Source organism: Thalassophryne amazonica, chromosome 2 (assembly GCF_902500255.1).
Source record: "Thalassophryne amazonica chromosome 2, fThaAma1.1, whole genome shotgun sequence".
Taxonomy (NCBI): Eukaryota; Metazoa; Chordata; class Actinopteri; order Batrachoidiformes; family Batrachoididae; genus Thalassophryne; species Thalassophryne amazonica.
The window spans coordinates 94,972,658-94,987,323 of NC_047104.1; positions in this window are offsets into that span (position 1 = coordinate 94,972,658).

Below are 14,666 nucleotides of genomic sequence, written 5' to 3' on the forward strand. Positions count from 1 at the left end.
CTGGTGGTGGGCCAGCAGTACCTCCTCTTCTGGCAGCCCACACAACAGGACCCCCCCCTCAACGGGCGCCTCCTGGCGCCCGACCAGGCTTATCCGGGTGGCGACGATAGAAATCGGCCAGGAGGGCCGGGTCCAGGATGAAGCTCCTCTTCACCCAGGAGCGTTCTTCGGGTCCATACCCCTCCCAGTCCACCAAATACTGGAAACCCCGGCCCATTCGACGGACGTCCAAAAGCCGGCGAACTGTCCAAGCCGGCTCCCTGTCGATAATACGGGCAGGAGGCGGCGCCGGACCGGGTGCACAGAGGGGTGAGGTGTGATGCGGTTTTACCCTGGAGACATGAAAGACCGGATGGATCCGCAGTGAGGCCGGGAGTTGGAGCCTCACTGCGGTAGGACTGAGGACCTTGAGGATGGGGAAGAGTCCAATGAAGCGGTCCTTCAATTTGGGGGACTTGACCTGGAGAGGAATGTCCTTGGTGGAAAGCCACACCTCCTGCCCGGGCTGGTAAGTAGGGGCCGGGGACCGTCGACGGTCTGCATGGGCTTTAGCCCTCGTCCGGGCCCTCAACAAGGCCGAACGGGCGGTGCGCCACACCCGACGGCATCTCCGCAGGTGGGCCTGGACCGAGGGCACACCGACCTCTCCCTCCACCACAGGAAACAAAGGGGGCTGGTACCCCAGACACACCTCGAATGGGGAGAGGCCGGTGGCAGAGGACACCTGGCTGTTATGAGCGTACTCGATCCAGGCCAGATGTTCACTCCAAGCCGTCGGGTGTGCGGAGGTCATGCACCTGAGGGCCTGCTCCAACTCCTGGTTGGCCCGTTCGACCTGTCCGTTAGTCTGCGGGTGATACCCAGACGAGAGGCTTACAGTGGCCCCCAGTTCCTGGCAGAAACGTCTCCACACCTGCGAGGAGAACTGGGGACCGCGATCCGAAACGATGTCTGTTGGTATCCCATGCAGCCGGACAACATGGTGGACGAGGAGATCCGCCGTCTCCTGGGCCGACGGGAGCTTCGGGAGGGCCACGAAGTGGGCCGCATTGGAGAAACGGTCCACTATCGTGAGGATGGTGGTGTGCCCCCGGGACGGCGGGAGGCCCGTGACAAAATCCAGACCGATGTGGGACCAGGGGCGGTGAGGCACAGGAAGTGGCTGTAGGAGTCCCTGTGCCTTCTGGTGGTCAGCCTTGCCCCTGGCGCAGGTGGTGCAGGCCTGGATGTAAGCCCGGACATTAGTCTCCAGGGACGCCCACCAGAAGCACTGCCGGACCACTGCCACGGTCCTACGCACCCCTGGGTGGCAGGAGAGTTTGGACCCGTGACAGAAGTCCAGGACGGCAGCCCTGGCCTCTGGTGGGACGTATAATCTGTTCGTCGGTCCTGTTCCGGGATCCGGGCTCCGTGCCAGGGCCTCCCGGACGGTCTTCTCCACGTCCCAGGTCAGAGCAGCCACGATAGTGGACTCCGGGAGAATGGGTTCCGGTGGATCCGACAGCTCGGTCTTGACTTCCTGTTCATGCACCCGGGACAGGGCATCCGATCTTTGGTTTTTGGTCCCGGGGCGGTAGGTGATCCGGAAGTCAAAAAGGCCGAAAAACAGTGACCAGCGGGCTTGCCTGGGGTTCAGTCGCTTGGCGGTCCTGATATACTCCAGGTTCCGGTGGTCAGTGAAAACCGTGAAAGGCACTGACGCTCCCTCCAGCAGGTGTCTCCACTCCTCAAGGGCCTCTTTCACCGCAAGGAGCTCAGTTCCGCTCTGCTGGGGTCAACCTGCGGGAAAAATAGGCACACGGGTGAAGAACCTTATCGGTTTCTCCGCTCTGGGATAGCACGGCTCCTATCCCCGAGTCAGAGGCGTCCACTTCAACCACGAACTGGCGACCAGGATCGGGCTGCACCAAGACCGGTGCAGTCGAGAACCGGCGTTTCAACTCCCTAAACGCGGCTTCGCACCGATCCGACCAGGTGAAGGGAACTTTTGGTGAGGTCAGGGCCGTCAGGGGGCTAACAACCTGACTATACCCCTTAATGAACCTCCTGTAGAAATTTGCGAAGCCGAGGAACTGTTGCAGCTTCCTACGGCTTGTTGGTTGGGGCCAGTCTCTCACCGCTGCGACCTTGGCCGGATCCGGGGCGACGGAGTTGGAGGAGATGATAAACCCCAGGAAGGACAAAGAAGTGCGGTGAAACTCACACTTCTCGCCCTTCACAAACAACCGGTTCTCCAACAACCGCTGCAGGACCTGACGTACATGCCGCACATGGGTCTCAGGGTCCGGAGAAAAGATGAGTATATCATCCAGATATACGAAGACGAATCGGTGCAGGAAGTCCCGCAAGACGTCATTAACCAAAGCTTGGAACGTCGCGGGGGCGTTAGTGAGGCCGAACGGCATGACCAGGTACTCAAAATGACCTAACGGGGTGTTAAATGCCGTCTTCCATTCGTCTCCCTTCCGGATCCGAACTAGGTGGTATGCGTTCCTAAGATCCAACTTTGTGAAGATTTTGGCTCCATGCAGGGGGGTGAACACTGAATCCAACAAAGGCAACGGGTATCGGTTGCGAACCGTGATCTCGTTCAGCCCCCGATAATCAATGCATGGACGAAGACCGCCATCTTTTTTTCCCACGAAAAAGAAACCCGCTCCCATCGGAGAGGTGGAGTTACGGATCAGCCCGGCAGCTAAGGAGTCCCGGATGTAGGTCTCCATCGATTCGCGCTCAGGTCGGGAGAGGTTGTACAGCCTGCTGGACGGGAACTCCACGCCTGGCAACAGATCGATGGCACAATCATATGGACGGTGCGGGGGAAGAGTGAGTGCCCGATCCTTGCTAAAAACGTCAGCAAGATTGTGGTACTCAACCGGCACCGCCGACAGATTGGGGGGTACTTGGACCTGCTCCTTCGCCTGGGAACCGGGAGGAACTGAGGATCCCAAACACCTCTGATGGCAGGTTTCGCTCCACTGTACCACCACCCCGGACGGCCAATCAATCCGGGGATTGTGTTTCAACATCCAGGGGAACCCCAGAATTACACGGGAGGTAGAAGGAGTCACAAAAAACTCAATCTCCTCCCTATGATTCCCTGACACTACCAGAGTTACTGGTGGTGTCTTGTGTGTGAGTAAAGGGAGTAGGGTGCCATCTAGTGCTCGCACCTGCAATGGTGTAGGTAGCGCCACCAGAGGGAGCCCTATCTCCCTGGCCCATCTGCTGTCCAACAGATTCTCTTCTGACCCTGTGTCTACCAGTGCTGGGGCCTGAAGGGTTAAATCCCCACTAAGGATTGTAACTGGGAGTCGTGCGGCAATATGTGTGTGTCCCACATGAAGTTTTTGGCCCACCCTAAGCCCAGTCTCTAGGGGCGGGCGTTGGTGTTTAACCGTTCGGGGCAATCGCTCAATTGATGCTTCATTGAGCCACAAACAAAACACGCCCCGCGTGGAAACCTCCTGTGTCTATTAGGTGGTCTAAATGTGGCCCTGCTCGTGTCCATAACTTCGTCAGCAGGGGGAGCTGTCGCCCCACGGGACGTAGAGGCCAGGGAGCGTGGGAAGGGCGGACCCTTCTCGGACCCGGAAGGAAGAGGGACGTCGCGCGCCCGGCCACGTCCTTCGTCTCGTTCCCGACGGCGTTCCTCCAACCGATTGTCTAACCGTATAACGAGATCAATAAGCCCATCTAATTCCCGCAGTTCATCCTTGGCCACTAGGTGCTCCTTTAGGACTGACGACAGTCCATTTACAAAGGCGGCGCGGAGCGCAGCGCTATTCCAGCCGGACCTCGCAGCCGCGATGCGGAAGTCGACTGCATAAGCGGCTGCGCTCCGGCGTCCCTGTCTCATCGACAGCAGCACAGTTGAAGTGGTCTCTCCCCTGTTAGGGTGATCAAACACAGTTCTGAACTCCCTCACAAACCCAGTGTACGTGTGAAGGAGCCGTGAATTTTGCTCCCAAAGCGCTGTAGCCCAAGCGCGTGCCTCTCCCCGAAGCAGAGTGATCACATAAGCTATTTTGCTTGCGTCTGACGCGTACATGACGGGACGTTGTGCGAAGACGAGCGAACACTGCATAAGAAAGTCCGCGCACGTCTCCACACAACCTCCGTACGGCTCAGGAGGGCTTATGTATGCTTCAGGGGATGGTGGGAGGGGTTGTTGGACCACCACTGGAACATTAATATCTAGCACAGGATCGACAGGAAGAGGAGCTGCAGCAGCGCCCTGAGCGCTCGCCGCCACTTGCGCAGAGAGAGCCTCCACCCTGCGGTTCAGGAGGATGTTTTGCTCGGCTATTTGATCCATTCGAGCCATAAAGGCGGTGAGAATATGCTGTAGCTCACCAATCACGCCTCCTGCAGATGCCTGCGCTCCCTGCTCTCCCATTGGTTGTTCAACAACCTGGTGACGCCCCTCGGAGTCCATGACGCTGGCCGAGATATCCTGTTGGGAAAGTGTAGTGACACGGACCCACAACAGGGGGCGTAAATGAACGGACAATGGAAGGAGTCAAATTATAACACTTTACTGGTGTGAATGTCACAACCAAACACAGCAGAATCAGAATGTGCAACAGTCAATTAATAAAAGGTGTCGTGTGGGCAGGCTCGACGATAGGAGACGCCCGTCTGGAAACGAACCGGAACCACACGATTTCCACCGCCACCTGAACCCGAGGAATACTGGAGCCGCCAAGTCCCGGAGTCCCCAGGTGGCCACCTTCCCGGCGTGTCGGATCTGGTACTGCTGGCAGAAAGCAAAAGACAGTCAAAGGGTGGGTGTGTGAACACCCAGTAACACTGGTGGGAATGCCACCTCCACCTCTCACTCAGCGCGTTGCAGCGGTCTCAGCTGAAAAGGAGCGCCGTCTTGCACAGCCTCCTGAAAAACGACCGGTTCTCCTGCAAACACTCACAATAAACAGATTTACAAAAGGCTGAGGATATTACCTCCAGATGAAGATGATATCTTGGCAGTTTGGTGGAGGTGTCTTCCTGCTTTTATACCAGATGTGTTGATTAGTGACAGCTGTCACGGATGATGGGTGACAGCTGTCACCACGGCTTGTTCCTGAGGCGGCAGCGCCCTCTCGTGCCTGAAGCCCGCACTTCAGGCAGGGCGCCTTCTGGTGGTGGGCCAGCAGTACCTCCTCTTCTGGCAGCCCACACAACAAAAAGCCTGGACTGAACGGGGGATTTTCAAGTTGTGATGCCTACGCGCGTGCGCGATGACGTCACAACTCTGTCCGGTTAGTGAGACGTGGTTTCGTTCAACAAGAACTGTCAAGAAACTTTCTCGTCAATGTTTGGAGTTGTGTGGAGATTCGAATAGCCTTTTGAATACTTGAATAATGATGTCAGTCACACAAAGAAATCAAATAATAGTGAAAACATGTTCATTGCACCCAGAATGTTGGTATTTTGGTTGTTGAACTTTCCTAGCAACAAATGTTAAACCCAGTCACACGGCACTAACGAAAGACACCGAAGCCAAAAAGAAACAAGATAACTGAGCTTAAGTTGACTTCCGGAGACATCGTTCAACCAGCATCCAGCTTCGATTGGTCAGCTGCTCCGTGAGGCGTCATAACAAGCTGTTGTTTCTAATGACGCCAAACACACGAATGAGAAGCTCACTAACCAGAAGTCTCGGTTTCAAGATGGAAACGCAACTTGAAAATCCGCCATTGTTCTTACATTGAATCAGGGCAACCTTAATACTCACCTCTGTATGCTACCCTGACCTTAAACCTAATATGACCAGTGTAGTTATGGTAGCATTTCAACACTAACCCTTTTTACCCTTAAAGGTATAGTGCTACTAGGTTTTTTTAAGATTTACATTTAAGTTTTAGCCTACACAGCTAGCCAGAGTAGCTGTGTTCTATGTGTACCACATACAAGTTATCAATAACTATGACATGGGTTACTGATGACGAGATGAAGAAGTTCAAGTGATGGGAGATGGACAGGTATACCTATATTAGGACTGTACACTGTACCCCTCTGATACAACTGAAATGAGTGCCCATATTACATATTGTCCTTAAAATTGTACAACTTTGGCCCTTGGCTGTTTTGCTAATAAAGTGCCACACTGCCCCCCCCCCCCCCCCCCCACACACACACACACACACACACACACACACACACACACACACACACACACACACACACACACGATTAAAATCGTTCATGTCAATGTGCTTTTCATAAGCCTCTAGCACAGTCTACTGGCCAAAGCATGTAATTGCAACCAATTACATGAATCGGATCAAAATATATTCTTTTGAATTATTTTGCGCAAAATATACAATAAGGGTAAGGGATACACTCGTTGTAAGACACTTATACTGCAACTGCCACATTTTATTTTATGCTTTATGTATATCTCTTTATCTGGTTTGTACTGTGTGTTTTACTATGCGTAGTATTGTAGTATTACACACTACCTAATGCTGCAAGATTACCGTTAATTGGGCAGCACAATCTTATTTGAGAGCCCTCTCAAATAAGGGTTAAAATATGACACATATGATGCAATAATCCTACATCCGGGGACAGCCCTCGTAAATCCCCATCAGAAACATGGCACTTTCTCTGAGTTTTTGGGGAAATTACACGACAAAATGAAAATGCAAAGAAAGTAGTGATGCAGCAGAAAGTGGACATATGATGAGGTTTGTTTATGAACCGTAGCTCAAACGTGGAGGCGGTTATGCAGGCGAGAGAACACAGCTAGTACTCTGGCTAGGTGTGTGGCTAAGACTTACCGATGTGACCTCTCCCATTTGCCTCGTCTTCCTTTCTCCACTGGGAACCGAAGAAACTGCACTTTTCGCGACTGCTTTGGTGATTGCAGCCAAAAACACCATCTTTCCGTGTGAAGTGATGCTGTGTTTATGTTGCGCAATGGGAGGCGATATCACGCAGGGGTTTGATCGAGACTGCACTGCCCTATTAAGCATATACTTTTAGCAAGACAAAAGAGCTAAAAGACATTGAAAAGATGAAATAAGCCTAATTCCTTTTGGTAGCACACATGTTTTATGCCTATATTTTGTTTTCCAATAAGTGTACAAGTGTCTTATATCAAGATTTGTATTTTACTTTTCTCAAGAGCTAATAGCTAGTTTGTATGTGTTTTTCTTTAGTTTCCACATGGAGGATTTCAATAAATTCATCAGTTGGAGGAAGCCACTTGTGTCTGGATGTGCTTCAAGGGAATTATAGGGAAACTCGAACTACAGTAGTGTTCAGAATAGTAGTAGTGCTATGTGACTAAAAAGATTAATCCAGGTTTTGAGTATATTTCTTATTGTTACATGGGAAACAAGGTACCAGTAGATTCAGTAGATTCTCACAAATCCAACAAGACCAAGCATTCATGATATGCACACTCTTAAGGCTATGAAATTGGGCTATTAGTAAAAAAAAAAAAAAGTAGAAAAGGGGGTGTTCGCAATAATAGTAGTACTTGCTATTGACGCTACAAACTCAAAACTATTATGTTCAAACTGTTTTTTTTTTTAGCAATTCTGTGAATCACTAAACTAGTATTTAGTTGTATAACCACAGTTTTTCATGATTTCTTCACATCTGCGAGGCATTAACTTTGTTGGTTTGGAACCAAGATTTTGCTCGTTTACTAGTGTGCTTGGGGTCATTGTCTTGTTGAAACACCAATTTCAAGGACATGTCTTCTTCAGCATAAGGCAACATGACCTCTTCAAGTATTTGTCATATCCAAACTGATCCATGATACCTGGTATGCGAGATATAGGCCCAACACCATAGTAGGAGAAACATGCCCATATCATGATGCTTGCACCACCATGCTTCACTGTCTTCACTGTGAACTGTGGCTTGAATTCAGAGTTTGGGGGTCGTCTCACAAACTGTCTGCGGCCCTTGGACCCAAAAAGAAGAATTTTACTCTCATCAGTCCAGAAAATATTCCTCCATTTCTCTTTAGGCCAGTTGATGTGTTCTTTGGCAAATTGTAACCTCTTCTGCACGTCTTTTATTTAACAGAGGGACTTTACGTGGGATTCTTGCAAATAAATTAGCTTCACACAGGCGTCTTCTAACTGTCACAGCACTTACAGGTAACTCCAGACTGTCTTTGATCATCCTGAAGCTGATCAATGGGTGAGTCTTTGCCATTCTGGTTATTCTTCTATCCATTTTGATGGTTGTTTTCCGTTTTCTTCCACGCATCTCTGGATTTTGACCATTTTAAAGCATTGGAGATCATTGTAGATGAACAGCCTATAATTTTTGTATATATGTATAAGTTTTCACCTCTCCAATCAACTTTTTAATCAGTCTACGCTGTTCTTCTGAACAATGTCTTGAACATCCCATTTTCCTCAGGCTTTCAAAGAGAAAAGCATGTTCAACAGGTGCTGGCTTCATCCTTAAATAGGGGACACCTGATTCACACCTGTTTGTTCCACAAAATTGACAAACTCACTGACTGAATGCCACACTATTATTATTGTGAACACCCCCTTTTCTACTTTTTTTTTTTTTTTTACCAATAACCCAGTTTCATAGCCTTAAGAGTGTGCATATCATGAATGCTTGGTCTTGTTGGATTTGTGAGAATCTACTGGTACCTTGTTTCCCATGTAACAATAAGAAATATACTCAAAACTTGGATTAATCTTTTTAGTCACATAGCACTACTATTATTCTGAACACTACTGTATTCATCATTGTGAGTGGGCAGTGCATGGCAGCAAGATTATTATGTGGGGGCGCAGGTTAAAAGGGCGATCCAAGGCCCGACTGAACCCAGCCTAAAATAACTAGAAGCAGTTCCAAAGAAACAAGTTTATTGATCACCCTGTCGTACTGTACATAAACGTCAAAATAAAATACATCTGGTGGTGGCTAAACAGGCAGCGCGCTCTCTCTGCGCCTGGACTGACCAGAGCCCGAACGTTCAGGACTCAGGATCTCCCCCAACACCCCTCCCCAGGTGGCCTTTCCCGGACTATACTCTGTGAGGAGGAAACAAAGGTGATATCCTTCAATATAAATATCAGAAAACTATTAGAGGCTTACTTATCAGCAACACGTTCAGTTTGATCTCAGCATTATTTAAAAGAACAGCTGCTCGCAGCCGGTGGAAAATTATCACTCCGCACACCACCGCCGCGAGGAGCAAACAAGACACTGACTTTTAGTATTTAAATTTAGCTACGCACAATTGCCATATTATTTTCATAGATAAACATTCAAAGAAAGTCACCTCTGACGTGTGCTAACAGCATTTGCCTCTCACCCTCGTCCTCCTTCACAGACGTACGGTCAGGCTCTGGAGCGACCCTCAGCATCCCCAAACAGTTGACACAACGTTGTTTTGAGCTGTGAAAAGTTGAATTCTCCGGCAGCCAGCACTCATCACCGCTGGCTTAAATGCAGCTCCTCATTTCTCTATTGACACCAGCTGAAAGTTCTTACTCTGCACATGAATGCCACAGGTGCAGCAGATTGTCCTGAGTAAGCGCTGCACGTGAATGTCACAGGTGCAGCAAATCCTTGTATCAGAGGTGAGAGACTGTTCTGCAGCACAATTTACCCAGAGAACAGTCCCAAACCACCTGGAAAGGAAAACAAACACAAAAACACCAACACAATATCCAACCCCGCCCCCCAACACACAACAAAGATAAGGCCATACGAAGCTTTGACACACATAAGCCAAAAGCAGTCTACGTAAAAAGGGGCAAGTTTAAAATGAGTGAGCCAAATCAGCCCCTGGTCCAACCTGAGCCCAGCACAGATTCTCAAAGCAATCTTGAAGAAGAACAAGAAGTTACAACTCTGAAGTCCCACAAGAACCTGTGTCCCAACTAAGGACAAGCACACGGGTTAAGCCTCTTACAGAGAAAGGGAAAGAAATGCATGATGAGAGAATTAAAGGGCTTCAACAGAGATTCTACCTATATTTTTGAAAAATGGAGAACATATGCCAAATCATCTAAGCCGCCAATGTCAAAATCAGAGCCTTTAACTGAGGACTTGCTTAATGATATTATTGATGTTACAGGCCTTTCTGCAGGTGTCCTGCGAGCATACAATGAGCTATGCCAACTCACACCTCCTTCATTGTACAAGATTCATTGTATCCAAGGCAAGAAGTTATATGGATGAAAAGGCTATAGAAGAAGATATAGAAGATTGGCCAGCTAGACCCCCTCTTTCAGACTATCTTCTGAACATTCCAATAAATCATCTGTAAACCATGAAGCCATGGCAGAAGCAGCTGCAAGTCATGCTGTTCTAGAAGTGTTAGAAGAACAAGAAATTGAACAGATAGAAATTGAAAGACTTGAAGCTGAAGTTAGAAGAAAGGCAGCAGAGCAGGAGGCCTTAGCCAAAAGACTTCATTTAGAAAGAGAAGCAGAGGAAATTAAGCTAAGAATGCGAAGAGGATGAAGCTAATCTTAAAGCTAAACAAGAGGAAGAATATGCAGTCCTGCAAAGATCACTTGATGAAAGGAAAAGAAAGTTGCAGAAGAGGTGAAACATCTACATGCTGCTCAAGCAAGAATGCAGGTGTATGACCAAATGAGTGCAAAAGAGGAGCACAAGGTGGACATAACAAAGATAGCTACAGAAATCAAGGTCCTCAGACATGTAAGCGTTCCCCCATTGCAAAGGCACACTATCCCACAACTCCAAATGATAGTAGAGTAGATCTTGTCAAGGCGCTAGCAGGTGCTTTAAATGGTAGTAGAATACCTGTTCCTGAACAATCAATCTTTAGTGGAGATCTATTAAGACACCCTGCTCAGCGTGCCACTCTCGTGGAGCGACATCTCTACTATTTTGGCATTGTGGGATAGCTCGCGCCCACAGATTGAGCTCGCTGGACTACTTTCGCCTGACCCAGTTTCTGGTTGTTTGCAAAATGTTGCTGAATTTGCCGACATGAGAAGATGCTGCTGGATGAGTGTGAGTACTGACTTAGGATCATTTAGGTGTAAAAACACATGAGATACGCAAGTTCTTGTGCCATATATCACAATTATCTGGGATCTACTTTTGCACAGGAATTCATCAAGCATGTTGGCCAAGGGCACGTACTAATACAGAATATACAAAAACTGTATAGATGTTCAGCCAAAACGAGCGCGTCCACTTTTAGTTTGCCATAAGCTAAACTAGTGGCACTCGTGAGAGTATGCTATTAAGATATAGGGATTGGAAGCTCTCATCCCACATGCTCATCGACCAAAAGAACATTCTAGAAAATGAGAAGATATTCTATCTTTGCAGATATGTGAGCGGACAAGCAAAGAGTACACTGGATGGGCACTTCCTGCTTGGAACTGAATTCACCTATGACAGAGGTGGGAGTAAGTCACCATCAAGTCACTCTCAAGTCATGAATCAGCAAGTCCCAAGTCAAGTCTCAAGTCATAATGACTACCAATTGTTTGCAAGCTGACTTGGCTATGATGCCGTGTGGAAAATATTTGATGAAAGATATGGGCACCCATTCTCAATTGCAAAAGCCTACAGAGATAAGCTTCAAGCTTGGCCCAAAATCACATCAATTCAATTCAATTTCCATGCACAATCAGGGAAATTCAATAACATTTGGAACCCATTTTTTTTATCCTTAAGTTTCTCTCAAAACTCAAAGAAGGCATCAAACAAAACAAAAGCAGTCACTATGATATGCCATTGTCATTTCGTGATGGAAGACACATCCCTCAATGACCATCTGTTAACTGGTCCCAACTTGACAAACACAATGGTGGCCATTTTCTGTCGCTTCCACTAAAGTTCAGTTCACATTCATGTGTAATATTGAGTGAATGTTTCACCAATTTTGAGTAAAAGGAGACGACCAGGATTACCTGTGCTTTTTATGGTGGGAGCCAAGAAACCCAGACACACACAATACCATCAGTCTACCTAATGAAAGGCCAGTTGTTTTGAGCGGCTTCTGCTCCTGGCTGTGCTAATTTTGGCTTGAAACACCTAGCAGCACAAGGACAGTTTGAGGAGAATGCCATTTGCTTCATTTAAAGAAATTTCTATGTCGATGATGGCTTAGTAAGTGTTTCATCAGAAAAACTGTGAGAGACTCAAGAGAGTTATGCACTCCAGGAAAGTTAAGACTCCACAAATTTGTGTCAAACAGTGAAAGAGTATGACATCCATTCCAGAAGAAGATCATGCAATGGTGACATGTCAAGACATGTCAAGACAAGTTTGCTATACATCAAAAGAGCTCTCGGAGTTGAATGGTGCATTACATCTGATACATTCAAATTCAGAGTTCAAGTCAAAACTAACCCGTTAACAAGAAGAGGCGTTCTTTCCACCGTTGCCTCAATTTACAATCCCTTAGGTTTCATCGCACCGTTTGTCCTTCTTGGGAAGCAGTTTCTCCAGGAAATGTGCTGAGATAAAGTGAATTGGGATAAAGAACTTCCAGATCATCCGAAACCTCAGTGGGAGTCATAGATCAATTATCTGCCTGGATTATCTGATGTACAGATCAAGAGATGTTTCATTCCTCCAGATTTTGGACAAGTCAAAAACTACGGGCGTCACCATTTCACAGATGCCAGCGTCTCAGGACATGGCAAATGTACTTACCTGCGAGTCACTAACCAACAAGATCAAGTCCACTGTTGCTTACTAATGGGCAAATCAAGAGTCACACCCAACAGTGTCTTAACTATTCCGAGACTTGAACTTTCGGCAGCAGTTGTTGCAGTCAGAGTGAGTGATCTACTACGAGCTGAGTTGGAAATCCAAGACCTGCAGGAGTTCTTCTGGACAGATTCCATAGTCATTTTGGGCTACATAAATAATGACACCAGAACATTTCAAGTGGTTTTAGCTAATCGCGTGCAAAGAATCAAGTCCAGTACACCAGAGCAATAGGCTCACACCGCTTCTGAAGACAATCCTGCGGATCACGCTTCTTGCGGTTTAACTGCATAACAATTGAAGTCATCCAATTGGTTCACAGGACTAAAGTTTCTTGGGCAAAAGAGACTACCTGAGAGAGACATCAAGGTGGGAGAGATCAAGGAAGATGATTCTGAGCTCCACAAAGCATTTGAATGTACAGTAATACCAAAGCAAAGGAAGAGAGAACAATGCTAGATCGCTTCAAGAAGTTCTCAGATTGGTCCAGATTGATCAGAGCTCTAGCAAGTTTGGAAGAAAGGATGGAAGCTGGTAGTAGCCATCAAGCTTGTTCAAGCAAAAGCGTTCTCAAAAGAGACAAAGAGTTTGAAAGCAAAGAAAACAGTTGTAAAGACTAAAGACAGTAAGCTGTACAAGCTGTGTCCATTTTTGGATGAAGAAGTAAGAGTTGAAGGACGGTTGAGTCATGTTGTACTCGACCCACATGTGAAGCATTGGCCTGTACTACCGAAAGACAGTCATATATCCACTTTGCTCATTAGACATTTTCTTGCAAGTTCAGCATCAAGTACGTGGAATGACTATCATCGAACTGCAAGCTAATGGATGGTGGATCCTTGGATATAGCAGTGCATTCGCGTCTCACATCTTCAAATGTGTCAAATGTAGGAAGTACAGGAGAGGTACTGATGTCCAGACAATAGGAGATTTACCTTCAGACAAGAGAGAACCAACTCCACCTTGCACGTATGTCGGAATGGATTGTTTTGGACAGATTTATGTTAAAGATGGATGTAAACAACTGAACAGATATGGACTGAATTTCAAATCTTGTTGCAATGCAAATTACAATGACAATAAAGGCAATTCTGATTATTTGGCTTGTACTGTGTTTTATGTGTAGTATTACATGCCACCTTCAGATGGCGCTATAATCAAGAGTGTGAAAATGAAAGTGTCAAGTTGTACATTTGGCTTGTATATACACAACAAAACTGAACTGACCATGAAATTAAAGTAAATCCTAATGGGAAAATATAAAATTCACATTTTTGATTAGATGCTTCATCTCAGGGTGCTTTGGTGGTTGCCATCTATTGGTGTATTGCGACATGTTGACACGGATCTGTAGCTCACCAGAAAACTGCTCATTAGCGCAAGCTTTCTTAATAGCCGTACATCATATTCTAGTGCACAAGGGTTATTCAATAGGTGACAATCTGATGGCACTCTTATTTCATGTTATACGTAAAACATGGCTATGAATAATTAATACAAGAAATGTAACTTCTTTGTGGCATTTTCCATTCATTCTGTGTCATGTAAATAGTAAAAAAATGAGTTGGACATGCTCCATATCTGTATCTACATGTGTATTAGAATGTGTCGGACATATATTTCTGGACTGGGTTGCTTGATGCGAGCGTCCTCACATCAAGCAACCCAGTCCAATCGAAGAGTCAGGCTTCTCTACCATATATAATATAGTATTGTGCAAAAGTGCTCAGTACCAGAGAATAAAAAAATATAAATAAAAATTGAATGAAGATGCTTTTCCTTCATTGTGTCGACAGTGTTGAGCAATAGGATAGGAGTCGGGCTGCCTGGGTTCGATTCCTGGTCACTCTACCTCTGTCCTTGAACAAGATACTTCCTTTGCATCATCCCACCCAGCTGTAAATGGGTACTGACCTTCGTTGGGGAGGTGAACTGTGTTGCAGTGGCTCTACTCAGTGTCTCTCTTGGAG